Source organism: Protomyctophum parallelum (genome assembly GCF_964188405.1).
Source record: "Protomyctophum parallelum genome assembly, chromosome: 14".
In the NCBI taxonomy this organism is placed as follows: domain Eukaryota; kingdom Metazoa; phylum Chordata; class Actinopteri; order Myctophiformes; family Myctophidae; genus Protomyctophum; species Protomyctophum parallelum.
Window position 1 is genome coordinate 20,938,478 of NC_139709.1, and position 15,408 is coordinate 20,953,885.

General features: G+C 43.3%; 1 protein-coding gene across 1 annotated transcript in view; it reads right to left on the minus strand.

Moving 5' to 3' along the window:
• LOC310871430 (activated CDC42 kinase 1-like) overlaps positions 1-10,333 on the minus strand; it is a 96,654-nt gene extending 86,321 nt beyond the window's left edge. Inside the window, exon 1 of the mRNA XM_083782958.1 lies at positions 10,155-10,333. The gene's annotated coding sequence lies outside the window, so the exon portion shown is untranslated. The remainder of the gene's footprint in view (positions 1-10,154) is intronic.
• Positions 10,334-15,408: the final 5,075 nt, after the last annotated feature.

Here is a 15,408-nt window from a genome sequence, read left to right on the forward strand (position 1 = left end):
CGGTTGCTCAAACTTTTTCATGTCAAGGACCCCAAAATTATATGGATTTGGTTGCCGACCCACATCTCAAAACATTTTGTTCCAGGAAAAGAGCCAGCTTAGGTGGTTCAGGCATCTGGATAGGATGCCTCTTGAGCGTCTCCCTAAGGAGGTACTCGATGCACGTCCCACTGGGAGGAGACCCCGAGGCAGACCAAGGATCAGAAGGAGGGATGTCCAAACTGGCCTTGGAACGCCTCGGGATCCCCCACAGGGAAGTTACTAGGGGTGTAACGATACATTTGAACAGTGATACGATACGTATCACGATTCACGATACATGGAGTGACGAATGACGATACAATACATGGACGATATTGGTTCATTATGGCGATACGATAAGTTTCAATGATTTAAAATCGATACAGTAACTATTTAGCAAATACATTAAATATGTGTGAAACTTGTAGATAGTGCACTTTTTTAAGAGAAAGATTTATTATTAATAATAAGTATAAATACGTAAACACAGTGATTCTCTGGCAAATAGATGGACAAACCCACGCCTTGACGACATGAACATAAAGAATACACATATTTTTCTATAGACCAATTGTATATATGGTATGGAAAGAAACATCTTTTTAAAATGTCTTCTTAAAATTGCTAAATACAATGCACAAGTACTTAGTATTGATTAAATTGATTATTTACATTGCAAAATGATTTGATACCGATTATTTCCATTGCAAAACGATACGATACTTGCCGTCTGCGTTTACATATCGATACTTTGTTGCACCTGCGAAGCAACTACAGATAAGCAGTTGAAGATGGATGGATGGATGGATGGATGTAGTGGAGTACAAGTAAAACTACTGAAGTTTTAAAGTACTCCAGTAAGTTATGAAAAAAAAACAAAAAAACAATTGTAGTACCAGTACTTGAGTAAACCATGTTGGAGAAGAGCTAAAAAGATCACTTCTCCATCTGACCACATGGGGGCACACTAAGGCAGTGAGAAAGGAAGCTGTGACTATTTGTCAGGAGCTCAAATCTAGTATCTGATGGAATAGTATCATGGAATAAGGGACCTGTGCATTTATATTTTACTCCACTGAGTCCACTCATATCAGGAGTCAGGACTATTTGAATATCTGACCTGTTTTCCTGGTTCTTTCCTTCTATCTCTATTCTTCTTCCCTTTCTGAAAACTACAAAATGATGGAAGCTTGTACGAAAACGTCACCCACTTTCTAACTCCTGTAAAACTGTGACGTTGACAATTTAGTTCAAGTTGGAGTGCTTGGCTTAGGCCATGTGTTAGTAGTGGTTGCTTTTTATCCGGATGGCGTCTACAAAGAATGCCCTAAATGGCACTAGGTGTGACATGGGTGGACCACATCAGAAAAAGGTACCTCTAAATGGCACTAGGTGTGACATGGGTGGACCACATCAGAAAAAGGTACCTCTAAATGGCACTAGGTGTGACATGGGTGGACCACATCAGAAAAAGGTACCTCTAAATGGCACTAGGTGTGACATGGGTGGACCACATCAGAAAAAGGTACCTCTAAATGGCACTAGGTGTGACATGGGTGGACCACATCAGAAAAAGGTACCTCTAAATGGCACTAGGTGTGACATGGGTGGACCACATCAGAAAAAGGTACCTCTAAATGGCACTAGGTGTGACATGGGTCGACCACATCAGAAAAAGGTAGGCCTACGCCTACCTCTAAATATGTTATACTGGAAGTTAAAGGAGAGGCAATGATGGAGCTCCGTCCTACATTGTACATTGCAATGCGTTCGCTTGTAGATCGCTGTTTTTTTTAAATTCTGAATCCATTTCTGGGGGCCGTAGCCAAGGCCATGGCTATGTTGGGGCGGAAACCCCTTTTCCCTTTTAGTGTTTTAAGCATTATGTAATTATGTTATACTTTAGCCATTGAAAAATCGTGAAAATGTGATGCAAATCTTTGAATATAATATATATTCTTTCAGAGCGAGCGTTTTTTAACTCAACTCTTTCCTTCCGATGGGGTCCCTGGAACAAAATATTTTCAGATGGGGGTCGGCTGCCAATTACATATCATTTTGGGGTCCTTGACAAATAGTTTGTGAACCACTGATATAGAAACATTGTTTTTTCAGAAAAAAATAGAACTAGAACATCTGTATGGCATATACAAATATGCTAGTTGCAGGCTATTATCGTTATTCAGGTCGCATATTGCTACTGTTAGCAATGAGAGAGGGAAAACATACAGTTTGGGTCCATCAGAGACCACAGTTGGTGACTACTATCCACATCGTCAGCATGTTAATGTTCTTCATTGCTGCCCGACATGTTAATCATTCTCTCCACGTCTGTGACGGCACTCTGGGAGCATGTTTTTGTTCTATTTTTGGACAAACCCAACGTTGAAAAAAGCAATTTAAGAAAACATGGTTTCGGTGAATCTATCATGGTTGAAATGGAGTTCGAAATTACAATGTTTGTATAGGAAGGGGCAGCTAAAACTTATATCAAATAACTAAATACTTAATCGAGCAACTTAAAAACTGTCTGGGGTGTTCACATAAGCCTGAGTAGACGATAAAATGACCAAAAGTTTTGTTTTAAGTGAAATATCCCTTTAAAGGAAAAAAAAGCAGGGTACTGTATAGTACTTCTTCCTTCACACACTCACCGGGGCATCGGAAGTAGCCCTTAGTAGCCCTGGACACCGCACCTTATACTGTGTACAGGACACACACACACACACACACACACACACACACACACACACACACACACACACACACACACACACACACACACACAGAGCAAGAGCTTGACTGTTTAACCACTTAATCCCCAGCATCCAACATTTTCAGGGGGAAATGTTTGCAGAAAATAGCAGATATATCGAAGATTTCTGATGTAGAGCGAAACCAGGAAATACACTAGTACGGAGCCCTGAGGCACTCCGGTCAACCAACCATAGGGTTTAAGTGGTTAATTTTCCATCAATCAATCCATACACTTTATACACCCACATGCCTGTGGTCTGTTCTTTGTGCAAGGGCATAGTAGTATGTGTGTGGGTGTGTAGGTATGTAAACGTGAGTGTGTGTGTGTGTGTGTGTGTGTGTGTGTGTGTGTGTGTGGGCGATGATGGGCTCTGTCACAAACCTGCCAGAAGACTGCAGGATTGCATCATCACCCACTACAGCACGTGTGTTTGTGTGTGTGTGTGTGTGTGTGTGTGTGTGTGTGTGTGCGCTGCGTGCGTGCGTGCGTGCGTGCGTGCGTGCGTGCGTGCGTGCGTGCGTGCGTGCGATCAACCGAGTCAATATGTAAGCAGCTATTCCGGCCCCCTCTCCCCAGTTAGAGTGAGCGATTGAGTGAGGGAAGGGTAAAGAGATAAGACAGACAACACAACACTGCAACAAGTGGCCCTGATAAAACAGACCACAGAGAGAAAGAGGACTACAAATGATTGACTGTGTGTATCCCTGCACTGTTTACACCAAATGACCTCCGACATCGGTACATTAATACTGTACACTATAAACAGAGCAACTACCTTTCATTTAATTACATTTGAATAAATTGCTGCTACTTGTCACAAAGGTTTTATACCAAGTGAATGCAAAACATACAAAGCTAACATATCCTATATGGATGTATAACTATTTCCGACTGAAAATGAAAACTTGTATAGTTTTGTAAGATAGTCTGCCCTCTAAGTTGCAATGCACAGCTCTGTTTACACTTTTATCTATTCCCACTTATATTTCATGTTTAATGTATATGCATTGTTATGTTTTGATCGTTTTGTTCCACTTTTGCTTTGGCAGACAGACAGACACAGACACAGACACAGACAGACAGACAGACAGACAGACAGACAGACAGACAGACAGACAGACAGACAGACAGACAGACAGACAGACAGACAGACAGACAGACAGACAGACAGACAGACAGACAGACAGACAGACAGACAGACAGAAAATAAGAAAAAAGAAAAGGGAGGAAAAAAGATCTAACCAAAGTGAAAGTGAGACCCTACAGAAGAATAGTGGTTAATCCAGACACCCACTCTTTAGACAACCTTGATAGACAAGTCTTATCGGTCTGACTCATCTGGTTCCCTCTCCTGTCTCTCTCCTCCTTCATCTGTCTCCCATGCTGTGTAAATTGTAAATTGTATCTCTTCAAATGGGAGTCTGCGGGCTAATTAGTGTCAATTTGGAGGTCCTTGGCATGAAAAAGTTTGGGAACCACTGCCCTAGAGGTCATGTTGCTTCTTGCACCCAACGGGACCAAACATGGCTATTCTGCAAAGCTTGCCCCAAAACACACTCACCCCAGGTCAAATCCACACCAGGTATTCCTAAACGTAACCCCAGTTAAAAAGTGACTTTTGGGGTGAGCCTTCCGGTTACCCTATTCTCACTGGCTTTGAAGTGTAAAGTAGTGAAAATATACATTGAAATTAAGTAATTTACCAGCTACTGTAGCCAGTGGACAACATTCAATTATCCTTTGACACTCACTGTCGCTCAACACTTTCTTCAGGGTTCACTTGTTGATGGGGAAATATAAATGAGCATTAATGGTTACAGCACAGCAGTTGGCCTCAGTCAGCGGTGTGTCTTTTGGGGATTGGAGATTAAATGGAGCACAGTCAAAGAGGAAAAAGGAAACCCAATCGTGTTTAGCCTGCAGCTGTGGGTTACCAACATCACAGCCTGATCGGTTACACCACCATTTTATCAGGCAACTGGACACGGTCAGGACACGACTAACACACACAAGAACACATCCGGAATAGACAGACAGCTAGAGTGCCGTCCTTGAGGGGCTGGTAAAGTGATATGCTGTGCGTGTGTGTGTGTGTGTGTGTGTGTGTGTGTGTGTGTGTGTGTGTGTGTGTGTGACTGTGTGACTGTGTGACTGTGTGTGTGTGTGTGTGTGTGTGTGTGTGTGTGTGTGTGTGTGTGTGTGTGTGTGTGTACAGTATATGTGTGTGTGGGGAGAGGAGAGGAGAGGACAGAGAGAGAAAGACAGAGAGATGAGAGAGTGACGAGAGACCAAGAGAGATGAACAGATAGAGCAGGTGGAAAAGGACGTGGGGGATTAGAAAGTGGAGTACTTTATTTTGTATTATATTGTTTTAGAAGAGTGTGAGGAGACCAGCAGATAGATAGTGCAGTAGGAGCCAGTCTGAGGGGTGAAAGGGGGGAGAGAGAGCAGTGGGGGGTATTATATGGGATGGCAGCCGGATGTAAGTGCAGGGTTAAAATAACATGATCCCCTCATACTGACACTCACACCGTGGCGTGCACATCTCTCCCAGAGGCTCCCCTTCCTCTGTCAGTCAGTCAGTCTCTGGGCCCCCGAGGCCCTCCAAGCATTCAGAGGCACTGTCTCTACACTCTCTACAAAAAGCACACTCACTGCTGCTATTCTGGGACCGACTGATCATGTGTTGCCAGATTTTGTGAAAATAAGCAACCAGGTCTAGGAAAACAAGTCCAAAAGAAGCAACTATAAAGGTCACACAGGCCACACTTTAAACCTAAGTTATTAGAAAAGTCCGACAGGCATTAGTTTGATTACACAGTCACTCCCGACTTGTGCTGCCGGTTACAACTAACCCGTGCTGCAGGTTAAACTTAAAACTCACCCGTGGCTCCCGACTTGCACGGCAGGGTAAAACGAACCCGTGGCAGGTTAAAACTAACCTGTGGCTTCCTGTGAGGTTAGGTTTAGAGTTGGGTTTTGGATAGGGTGTCAGACTCAGTCATGACTGTAGGACTGTTAGTATGTCAGACCAAATAATTTCGGGGTCCTTGACATAAAAACAAGCCTTTAAAAACATTGCAACTGATCCACCGCTCTCCCTCCACACCTACACCATGTATCTCTCTCTGTCACACACACACACACACACACACACACACACACACACACACACACACACACACACACACACACACACACACACACACACACACACACACACACACACACACACACACACACACACACACACACACACACACACACACACACACACACACACACACACACACACATTGTACTTTGTACTTTGACTCTCAAAACTGCACGTTTGGTAGCAGGAATTCTAGGAATTCATGGAATCATACGCAATAAGCGATATGCCCATATACTCTGATCTGAGCGATATGCCCATATACTCTGATCTGAGCGATATGCCCATATACTCTGATCTGAGCGATATGCCCATATACTCTGATCTGAGCGATATGCCCATTGATGGGGGAAAGTAGACCCTTTAAGCAGTTACCATTACTTTTAAGAGTGTGCAGCCGAGCTGTGCGCATGCAAGGTCACTCAGTGAGAGAGAGATTCCTATATAGCGTCTGAGAAAAGAGTGACGCGTCAGAATTCTCCAGGACAGACTAACCCTCTGGCCTGCGCTTCGCGGGGCCCGCAAATCTGTGACTGATATGATCGAATCCGAATTCGTGATGTAACAGGTCGTATTTGCTTTCATATATGTCTTTGCTGTTCATATGTATATCACATGACCATTCAATTTGGGATAATTGTGGGCAATCAATAAATGCCAGATCTTGTGAATCCATAATTTTAAGTGTACAGCCTGTTTATTGGACTATTAGATAACCCTCTCACAGGAAGAGTGTGATCTCAAATCTGCAAAATCCCGGTGCTATTGTGGAGCTGAACATAACTCAAACTGAAGAAAGAAAAACTGTAACCACACAGTAATGTACCGTACTGTGTGGTTAAATGTAGTCCTATGGTGTATGCATGCATTTTTGTTTTTAGAAATGAATCAATCAAAACAACTTGAACTATAGTAAAACTATGATGTTTCTTTCAGTCACAGAGTCCTCGTGGAGATATCGGCCATATCGGTGAGTCACGCATGTCAGCAGCAGTAGAGAGAGAGAGAGAGAGAGAGAGAGAGAGGCCCGGGATGACCTTCATAAACAGTGTTAGTGATAAGCATCTCTGCCCTGCTGCCTTCAGCGCTGTTCCAATTATAGAGCCATTTACAGCCCTAAACGCCTGCGATGGTCTGGCCGAGATAAGGACAACGGCCAGTCAGTCAGTCCCGGCTACCAGCATTAGGTCATTTCCCCATGCAGGGTCTGTCCATGTATACCATGTATTACTACCAGCATTAGGTCATTTCCCCATGCAGGGTCTGTCCATGTATACCATGTATTACTACCAGCATTAGGTCATTTCCCCATGCAGGGTCTGTCCATGGATGCCATGTATTAACGCACAGGCAAGCGTAGCTGCTGCCGCTCGTGCAAAAACACTATACACATATACTTGTGTATAGATAGGACATCAACATTTTAGGACTGCAATATTTTTAATACCATATATATATTTTTTTAAATGGTCAGTTAGATCAGATTGTGTACAATTTCTCACATACGGAAAGCATAGGCAAGATATGCTGGGCCTGGACAGACAGACAGACCGACCGACATGCACACACACACACACATAAGAATTGGTCAGCCTCGTCATGCTGTTTACTGGAAGGGTGGGGGGGGGGGGGGTCGCTGTCAAGTGTGTTGTTTTTCCAGCGGGGTTTGACCGACAACAAAAACTCACCAGTGTTTCATTTTACACTGTCAGTCGTCTTCATGACTCTGTGTCTCGCTCACCCTCCACACACACACACACACACAGCACCACGGCCTCTTTGTGATTCCATTGTGTATTTTGGCGTTGCAAAATCCACCCACGTGTGCAAACGAGCAACGGCGGCAACGCACACCACAAGCATCCAGACACACGCACTCACTCACGCACAGTGACACACGCACACACACAGTTGTGAATGCACTTGACATCATGGCCGGTGTTTGCTGCTTCACACTTTAAACCTGAATGCCATCCATTCAGACACACGGTGACTCAGCTCCCCCTCACCCCCCGTCCCCCCCGTCCAGAAAGGAAAACACAGTCAGCGTCTGACATGAGCTCATGTGTCTACATACCGAGACCAAATAGTTGAGCTACTAGACCGATAACATACATCAGTATCAGTCGGCCATTCCTTATTTACTTGACCTTTTCATGACATCGTGATGACAATTATGCAGCCAATGTGTCCGAAGTTGTAACCACTTTAACCATGGCGTACCTAATTTGGGCATGTCGTCGTAAAAAAAGAAAGAAGCTCAGCTTGTACTGTACATCAACTATATTTGAACATTTTCGAATAGGGCTTACATTGTGCACTACGGTTCACCTCATGTGTATTTTATATTAGTTGTTTATCAATTTTCTGAAAATAAAAGCTTTACCCATTTAGACCTGCAAGGCCGATTTAGAAAATGCCTTTTCTTTCACAAAACGACAGTTTTGTGAAAGACACAGAAATGAATTCGGAAATCCGGAATCCGTAGAAGTATTGAAAAAGACTACAAGGAGAACGACTGAACGCATATCCTGACTTCAGAGATAAAGTAACGTTAAATGGGTCTAAATTGGTTAATCAAATCCAAATTGATTAGAAAATTTTGCACTTTTAGACTAAATATCGGTAGACCACCAATATTTTTGAATGAGTCCTAGGCTCGGGCTACTAGACCACATAACAAGCATAAAATATAAGCAACAAAATATAAGCAATAATAAAAATCAACTGAATCATACTGGTCAGGTGGAAGAAACTGCACTGACAGTTAACAAGCACATAAAGGCTATGTGTGTGTGTGTGTGTGTGTGTGTGTGTGTGTGTGTGTGTGTGTGCATTTACTCACACACACACACACACACACACACACACACACACACACACACACACACACACACACACACACACACACCCCGAGTGTTATTATTGAAGTCAGACACACAAGGTCACATAAAATGGCATTGCCTTATTTTTGTTGTGTGCGGTTGCACACAAATACATGCTCTTAATTAAATTATATGTGATATAGTAAATACAACTCATACCACACTGTGGAATACTGTGAATTGTCTCGTCTTTATTAGCTACTGTAATAAACCAATAGTCCCAAGTTAATCATAGTGCCAAGATTATTGTTAGTTTTAGCCCTATATTCTAGCGAAAATAGTCCTCTAAAATCACAAATGCACCGCAATTTGCATTGTGACACCTTTTGAGCTTGATAGGCCACATTTGAAATATTTTGAAAAATGTTGCCAATAATGCCATAGTTGATAGTGTTTTAATTAGGGCCGGGACTAATTGCGATTAATTTAGATTAATTAACTACAGAAAAATGTATCGCGATTAACTACAGATAAATTAATCACACTTTTTTTTCACCGCGGAACGTTTCTCACTGGGCGCTTTTCTATAGCACTGAAAACTGGAAATAATAAAAAGTCACCCCATTTTGTGTTGCCTAGAACTGGAGGTCTGACAAAAAACAGTAACAATATGAAGTAAGTACAGCTTTGTGATGTCACTGAGATGTAGATTTTTTTTCAGACCTCCAGTTCTAGGCAACACAGAATGGGGTGACTTTTATTATTATTTCCACAACAGGTATATTAATGACAGTAAAATATTGAAAATGAGTGGTATCCTGTAGTCACTATTCATTGATTCACTGGGATACCAAAAAACATTAAAAAAAAAGGTTTCTCGCTGTTCTCGGGTTGAATATTGATATGCGATTAAAATGCGATTAATCTAGATTAATTAATCGCAAAGCCTCTGATTAATTAGATTAATTATTTTAATCGAGTCCCAGCTCTAGTTTTAATATATCGTATAATAAAAGGTTGATGATTAGTTACTCGATGTGTTAACCAGGTATCATTGTGAACACAACAAATAGTATCCTGTAGAGGAAACCATCTCAAACACCTTTCCCCATGAGGCAATATCTAAATTGACATCACAGGGCGACGCTGCAGTGGTCAGGGCATACAGTATACCACTATACCACCACATGGCAGAAAATGCCCTGATCAGCGATTCCCTGGCTCCAATGCCAGTCGGCAGGACCATTCACGGCATGGCATTCCACTACTATCATTTCCTCTCTCTCTCCACTACAGTATCGCTTCGAAATGCCCCCACCCCTCCCACACACGCACACACACACACACACACACACAAAGGGAGATTAGACATCACACACACGCAATACAATCCTACCTGCTGTGTTTCAATGGGAGGAAAGAAAGGGCTCCTTGGCTTCCTTGTCAGTGAGCAGCCTCCTCTCGGACCCTGCTGGTTGACGGAGGACAGAAGGTCCAGTGGCCCATGGACAGGTTCAGTAACGAGCTCCCTGGTGAAGGGACGACTGGCTACAGCTCCATCGTGTGCCTGCTGCTGGTCACACCGTCTCGAACATCTCCGTCCATCAGTCAATCAACACCTGGGGTGGGTAGGAGGCCTTCCTGGAGTCCACATGCAAGAAGAAACCCACACAAACATAACATTATGGTCCAGGTTGACTGGGTCGTCTGGCCACAAAATTCAGGGCTGGAATTCAGAAATGTAACCACTTGAACCAGAGTTGGATTTCAAAGCAGTGCCCATAGGTTTTAGAGGCCATAATACTTTCCGCTGTTCTATAGCAACTGCATTAAATTAAAATGTCCCAACATTTCAGTAGTCAGAGAGATCTGGCTACGCAAGACTAGTTATTATTACTGAGAATTACTGGGTGTCTTATTGCAAAACTGCATAATGAACTAAATTAATTAAAGGGTCTGAATTGTGATGGATATTCTCCTCACAAATGCCTATATTACATTTGTGAGAAGAAAAATAAACTGCAAGAAAAACAAGAAATTAAAACATGACTGACAAGTCACAACAATAAGAATGAAAAACTCTGAACTGAGTGCAGACATAAAATTATAATTGCAGGGAAAATTACAAAATTACAAATGACAAAAATATTACCGGTATTTAACTTTTTTCAGTGGTATAAATGTGCTTCCGTAGTGAACAGATTCATCATGAAATCTTAGTCTTTACAAATAAAACTGCAGGGTTTTAACTTCTAAGGACGTTTTAATGGACAACTTTTTTTCAACCAAGGTTCATGTTTTAGGTTGTCAAGTAATTTCCTGGGGTCTAGTAGGACTATAGTAAATATTAAATAATAATAAAGAAATCGCTGTGAAAGAAAAGACATCGCTTCCTTCCTGGACTACATGTTGTCTCAGTAAAGCCGTTTCCAGACCTAAGCGCAAAACGGTTTTGCGCCATGGACAGAAGAAGCTGTGACGGCGTGTGCGCAGCTGTTTTTTTGTTCATCAGGTTTGCACCTGATGAACACCAAGACTAAAGCCTTATTATATTTATATTTTATACTTAGCCGATTTACAAGCTCACAAGTCACAACGCATCACAAAACAACATGTTGTGACTTGTGACCCTATATGTCTTGCTGCTTATTTCGGGGAAAATGAAACCGGATCCAGTCAGTGTAAATCCACCCACGCACACAGGATGTGCAACCAAACCAATTTAGGCTTCACCTGTTGAATCCATCCGTGCAACAAAAGCAGATGTTCCAGTCAAATCTCCTGAATTCAACATTTTCGAAATTCACTGATATCCACTCAGGTGGGCACAATTTGAAAGAATCCAATAAATACCATTTCGTTCCAACTATGACATCTAATTTAAATTACCATTTAGGCATTCAGTAGACACTTTTTCTTTTGGCATTTTATCACTTTATTTTAGGTGCACATGAAGACAGACAGAAACCCGAAGGCAAAGTGAGGGAAGACACACAAGACACAACCGGAGTCGGAATTGACCTCGAGTCCATGGAACTCACATGCATTCAGCCAGGCACCACCAGGCACTCCATGATTTAGCAGTGAGCGACTCACTAATTCAATGGAGCTTGAGGGATCAATAACATGCAGTATATAGACCACTTCCGCAACAGACTTCCCACGCTGAAATGTCAATTGACTTGACATTGTTCCAGGCAAAGTGGGGGCCGGCGCATGAATGCCCCCCCGCATGGGGCCCCATGCAGGAGAGAGAGAGAGGGCAGCATGAATGAATCAATGTGATTCACAGGACACGGTCCACCCACCACCTAGTGAAGTACTGTAGCTCGCTAGAGCCATGCACTGCCAGAGAACCCAAACCACTCACCAGAAGAAAGGAGAAACACCAAACTATTCTTCCTCCCGGGCCTGCACTCCACAAATGAGTCCTTTGTCCCCTCAGAAAACACACACAGTACAGAACACAACACCACACACACAAGGGAGGGTTACATTGCCAACTATGTACAGTGGGGAAACGCTGACCAGTGACCACACACACACACACACACACACACACACACACACACACACACACACACACACACACACACACACACACACACACACACACACACACACACACACACACACACACACACACACACACACACACACACACACACACACACACACACACACACACACACACAGTGACAGTAGCAATAGCCTCAGGCATGCATGTCAATGATGGATTATTGACACACAGGCATTTGTACATTTATACACAAAAAAGATGTCATTTCCCATTGACGGCACTCTCTTGACAGCGCCACGTGCCTGCCTGTCTGTCGCGTCTGCTGCTCTTTACATTTCTGTTATGCAACGCTCTCAGTGGGCAGTGCAGAGAGGAAATGGCACTTTATGGTCTGAGCCACACACACACACACACACACAGTCTCCAGAGACCTCTATGAATGGTCTAAAATAAATCCCGTACACCACCAGGGCTAGAATGAAAAGTCCCTTGTACCCCTGGCTGAGTTTGGTCGTCTCTAACACAATGCTTCCCAATAGGGCTAACACAATGAACTGCATTTTTCTCATCAGTGCAAATTTGCAATTTGAATTTTCACATACATATAGAGCATATAGAGCCTACATTGATGTTCCTAGGTTTTCAATGTAATGAGTCCCAGGACCCATATTGGCATGGGTGCTCTTTTATATGGGTCCCAACCAGGGAAATGTTATGGGTCCCAAATAAAATAACATTGGAATCTTTTGTCAAATTCTAATTCTAATTCAAAATCTTCTTTCTTCTTACGTAGTTATAATTATGGAACATAGTTAAGTACTGCCAAAATAAAGAAGAATATTAAAGGGTGTCCTCTGCATAATAGAATAAAACTATATAAAGTGCCCCTCTGGGCACAGGTCTCCACCAGGGTAGGTCAGGTTGTGGCCTCCTGGTGGCGCTATAATAGGCCAATGTGAAAAGGGTGTAATTTCTTCTTACGCCTTGGATGGCAATTGGATGATTTGAGGCATTTTGTTCCAAAAATGTGTTTTGCAAAAATCCACCTGTTGGTGGTGCTATAACAGGCCAATGTGAAAAGGGTGGGATATATTCCTCCGCCTAGTAGGAAAGTCTGTGAAAGATTTGAAAGAAATTGCACGCTGCGTTCATGATTTGCGGCTCTTTGTTCAAAAGCCTGCAAACTTTGAAAGCCAATGTTAGCCAATTAGGATGAATATGAAATATCGAACAGATCCGGCATGAACACATGACTATAGAAATAGATTGATTTGCGGGATCTGGAGGAGTAATATCAAAAGTCGGCCTCCTGGTGGCGCTATATAACAGGCCATTCTGGAAAATTTGGGGCAGAGGTTCAACTTTGGCATCCAGGGAGTGTCTGTGCAAAATTTGGCATCGACCAGGTTAACGGTGCCGGAGATTAGCTGTACACAGACGGACGGACACACACACACACACACGGACGGACGGAGTGCAAAACATACTCTCTCCCCATGCCTTCGGCCTGGTGGAGACAATTGCACAATCTTTGTAGTGCATCATGAACAGCTTAATTTAAGGGGCGATTCACACTATGGTGCGCACTCGGGACCACTTGGCTTTGCTTGGCATAGTTTCCAAAGTAAAACAAAATAATAATAATGCTAAAGTAGAATCCATAGCAAACTAATTCAAACACGACACTGGAGCACAGAACTGACTGACACAGTGAAAAGCAGGCAGGCTGACAGTGAAGTAGTATAACGGCAAAGAGCCAAAGAGGCAATGCAATGCAGTGTGTCTGGATTTATTGGAGACAATGTCGCAAGGTTGATGGTCAGTGTCCGTGCGCGCCAGCCATCAAGCACACCACCATCTGGAGGATTAAAGTTTGTTATGCAAGTTTACCCGGGTGCCCTGTTGAATCTCGGGCAATGTGAATCATGGCCATCGGGGACCAGGCAACCATATTCGGAAATGGTTCCAATGAAACGGATTCACCCGCCTCAGTGTGAATCGCCTATAATAGGGGATTCACACTGAGACGGACTGAATCCGTTTCATTGGAACCGTTTCCGAATACGGTTGCCTGGTCCCCGATGGCCATGATTCACATTACCTGAGATTCAACAGCTCACCGGGTACACTTGCATAACACAGTTTAATCCTCCTGATGACGGTGTGCTTGATGGCTGGCGCGCACGGACACTGACCATCAACTGTGCGACATTGTCTCAAATAAATTCAGACACACTGAATTGCATTGCCTCTTTGCCGTTATACTACTATACTGTCAGCCTGCCTGCTATTCACTGTGTCAGTCAGTTCTGTGCTCCAGTGTCGTGTTTGATATTAGTTTGCTATGGATTCTACTATAGCATTATTATTTATTTATTTTACTTTGGAAACCATGCCAAGCAAAGCCCAAGAACCACGTGTAGTCCGCAGAATAAGATCAGCGCGCACTGCGGTGCTGCGCGTGTACGCAGATTAAACAGGAGACGGGCGGTGTTGAGAAATGAGCTGGTGTTACGCGTTGTTTTTTTGTTGACGCTTGGCTCGTCGACTAGAGATTATGTCACGTTCTTAAAAAAAACAGTCCACTTCCTTCTGTAGGTACACATGCATTCACATTGGAACGATCCGTATCTGGATACACTTACACGGTCCAGAGACCCGCCCCCCATGCGGTCCCGGGGACGGTTGGGCAATCCGCTCCCGGGAACGGTACGCATCATTCACACTACCACAACATCTGCCAAGTGGTCCCGAGTGCGCACCCGGGACCATAGTGTGAATCCCCTATCAGTCTCTGTAGTACTTTTACTTGGACTTCACAACAAACACCTTCCTTCCCTTGGAATTTTGCCAGTTGGCTAGTGCCCGTTCAGTGCACCAAGTGTTATGCAGAAAGTCGTTCTGCTGTCAAAAAGATACCAAGCAAGCCTACCAGTGTGTGGTGCCAAAATGTGTGACCCTAGACTAGAGAAGTGGCCCGACAACAAAATGAAAATGGCAAATCTCAGGTGGATTTGATTTGAATTTGAACACAGACAATGTAGCATATTGTCTGTTCTCTAAACACATCCATGGTGAGTTTACTTTGTCCTTTACGAAATATAATAGACACAGTGGTGTAAGGTTACTA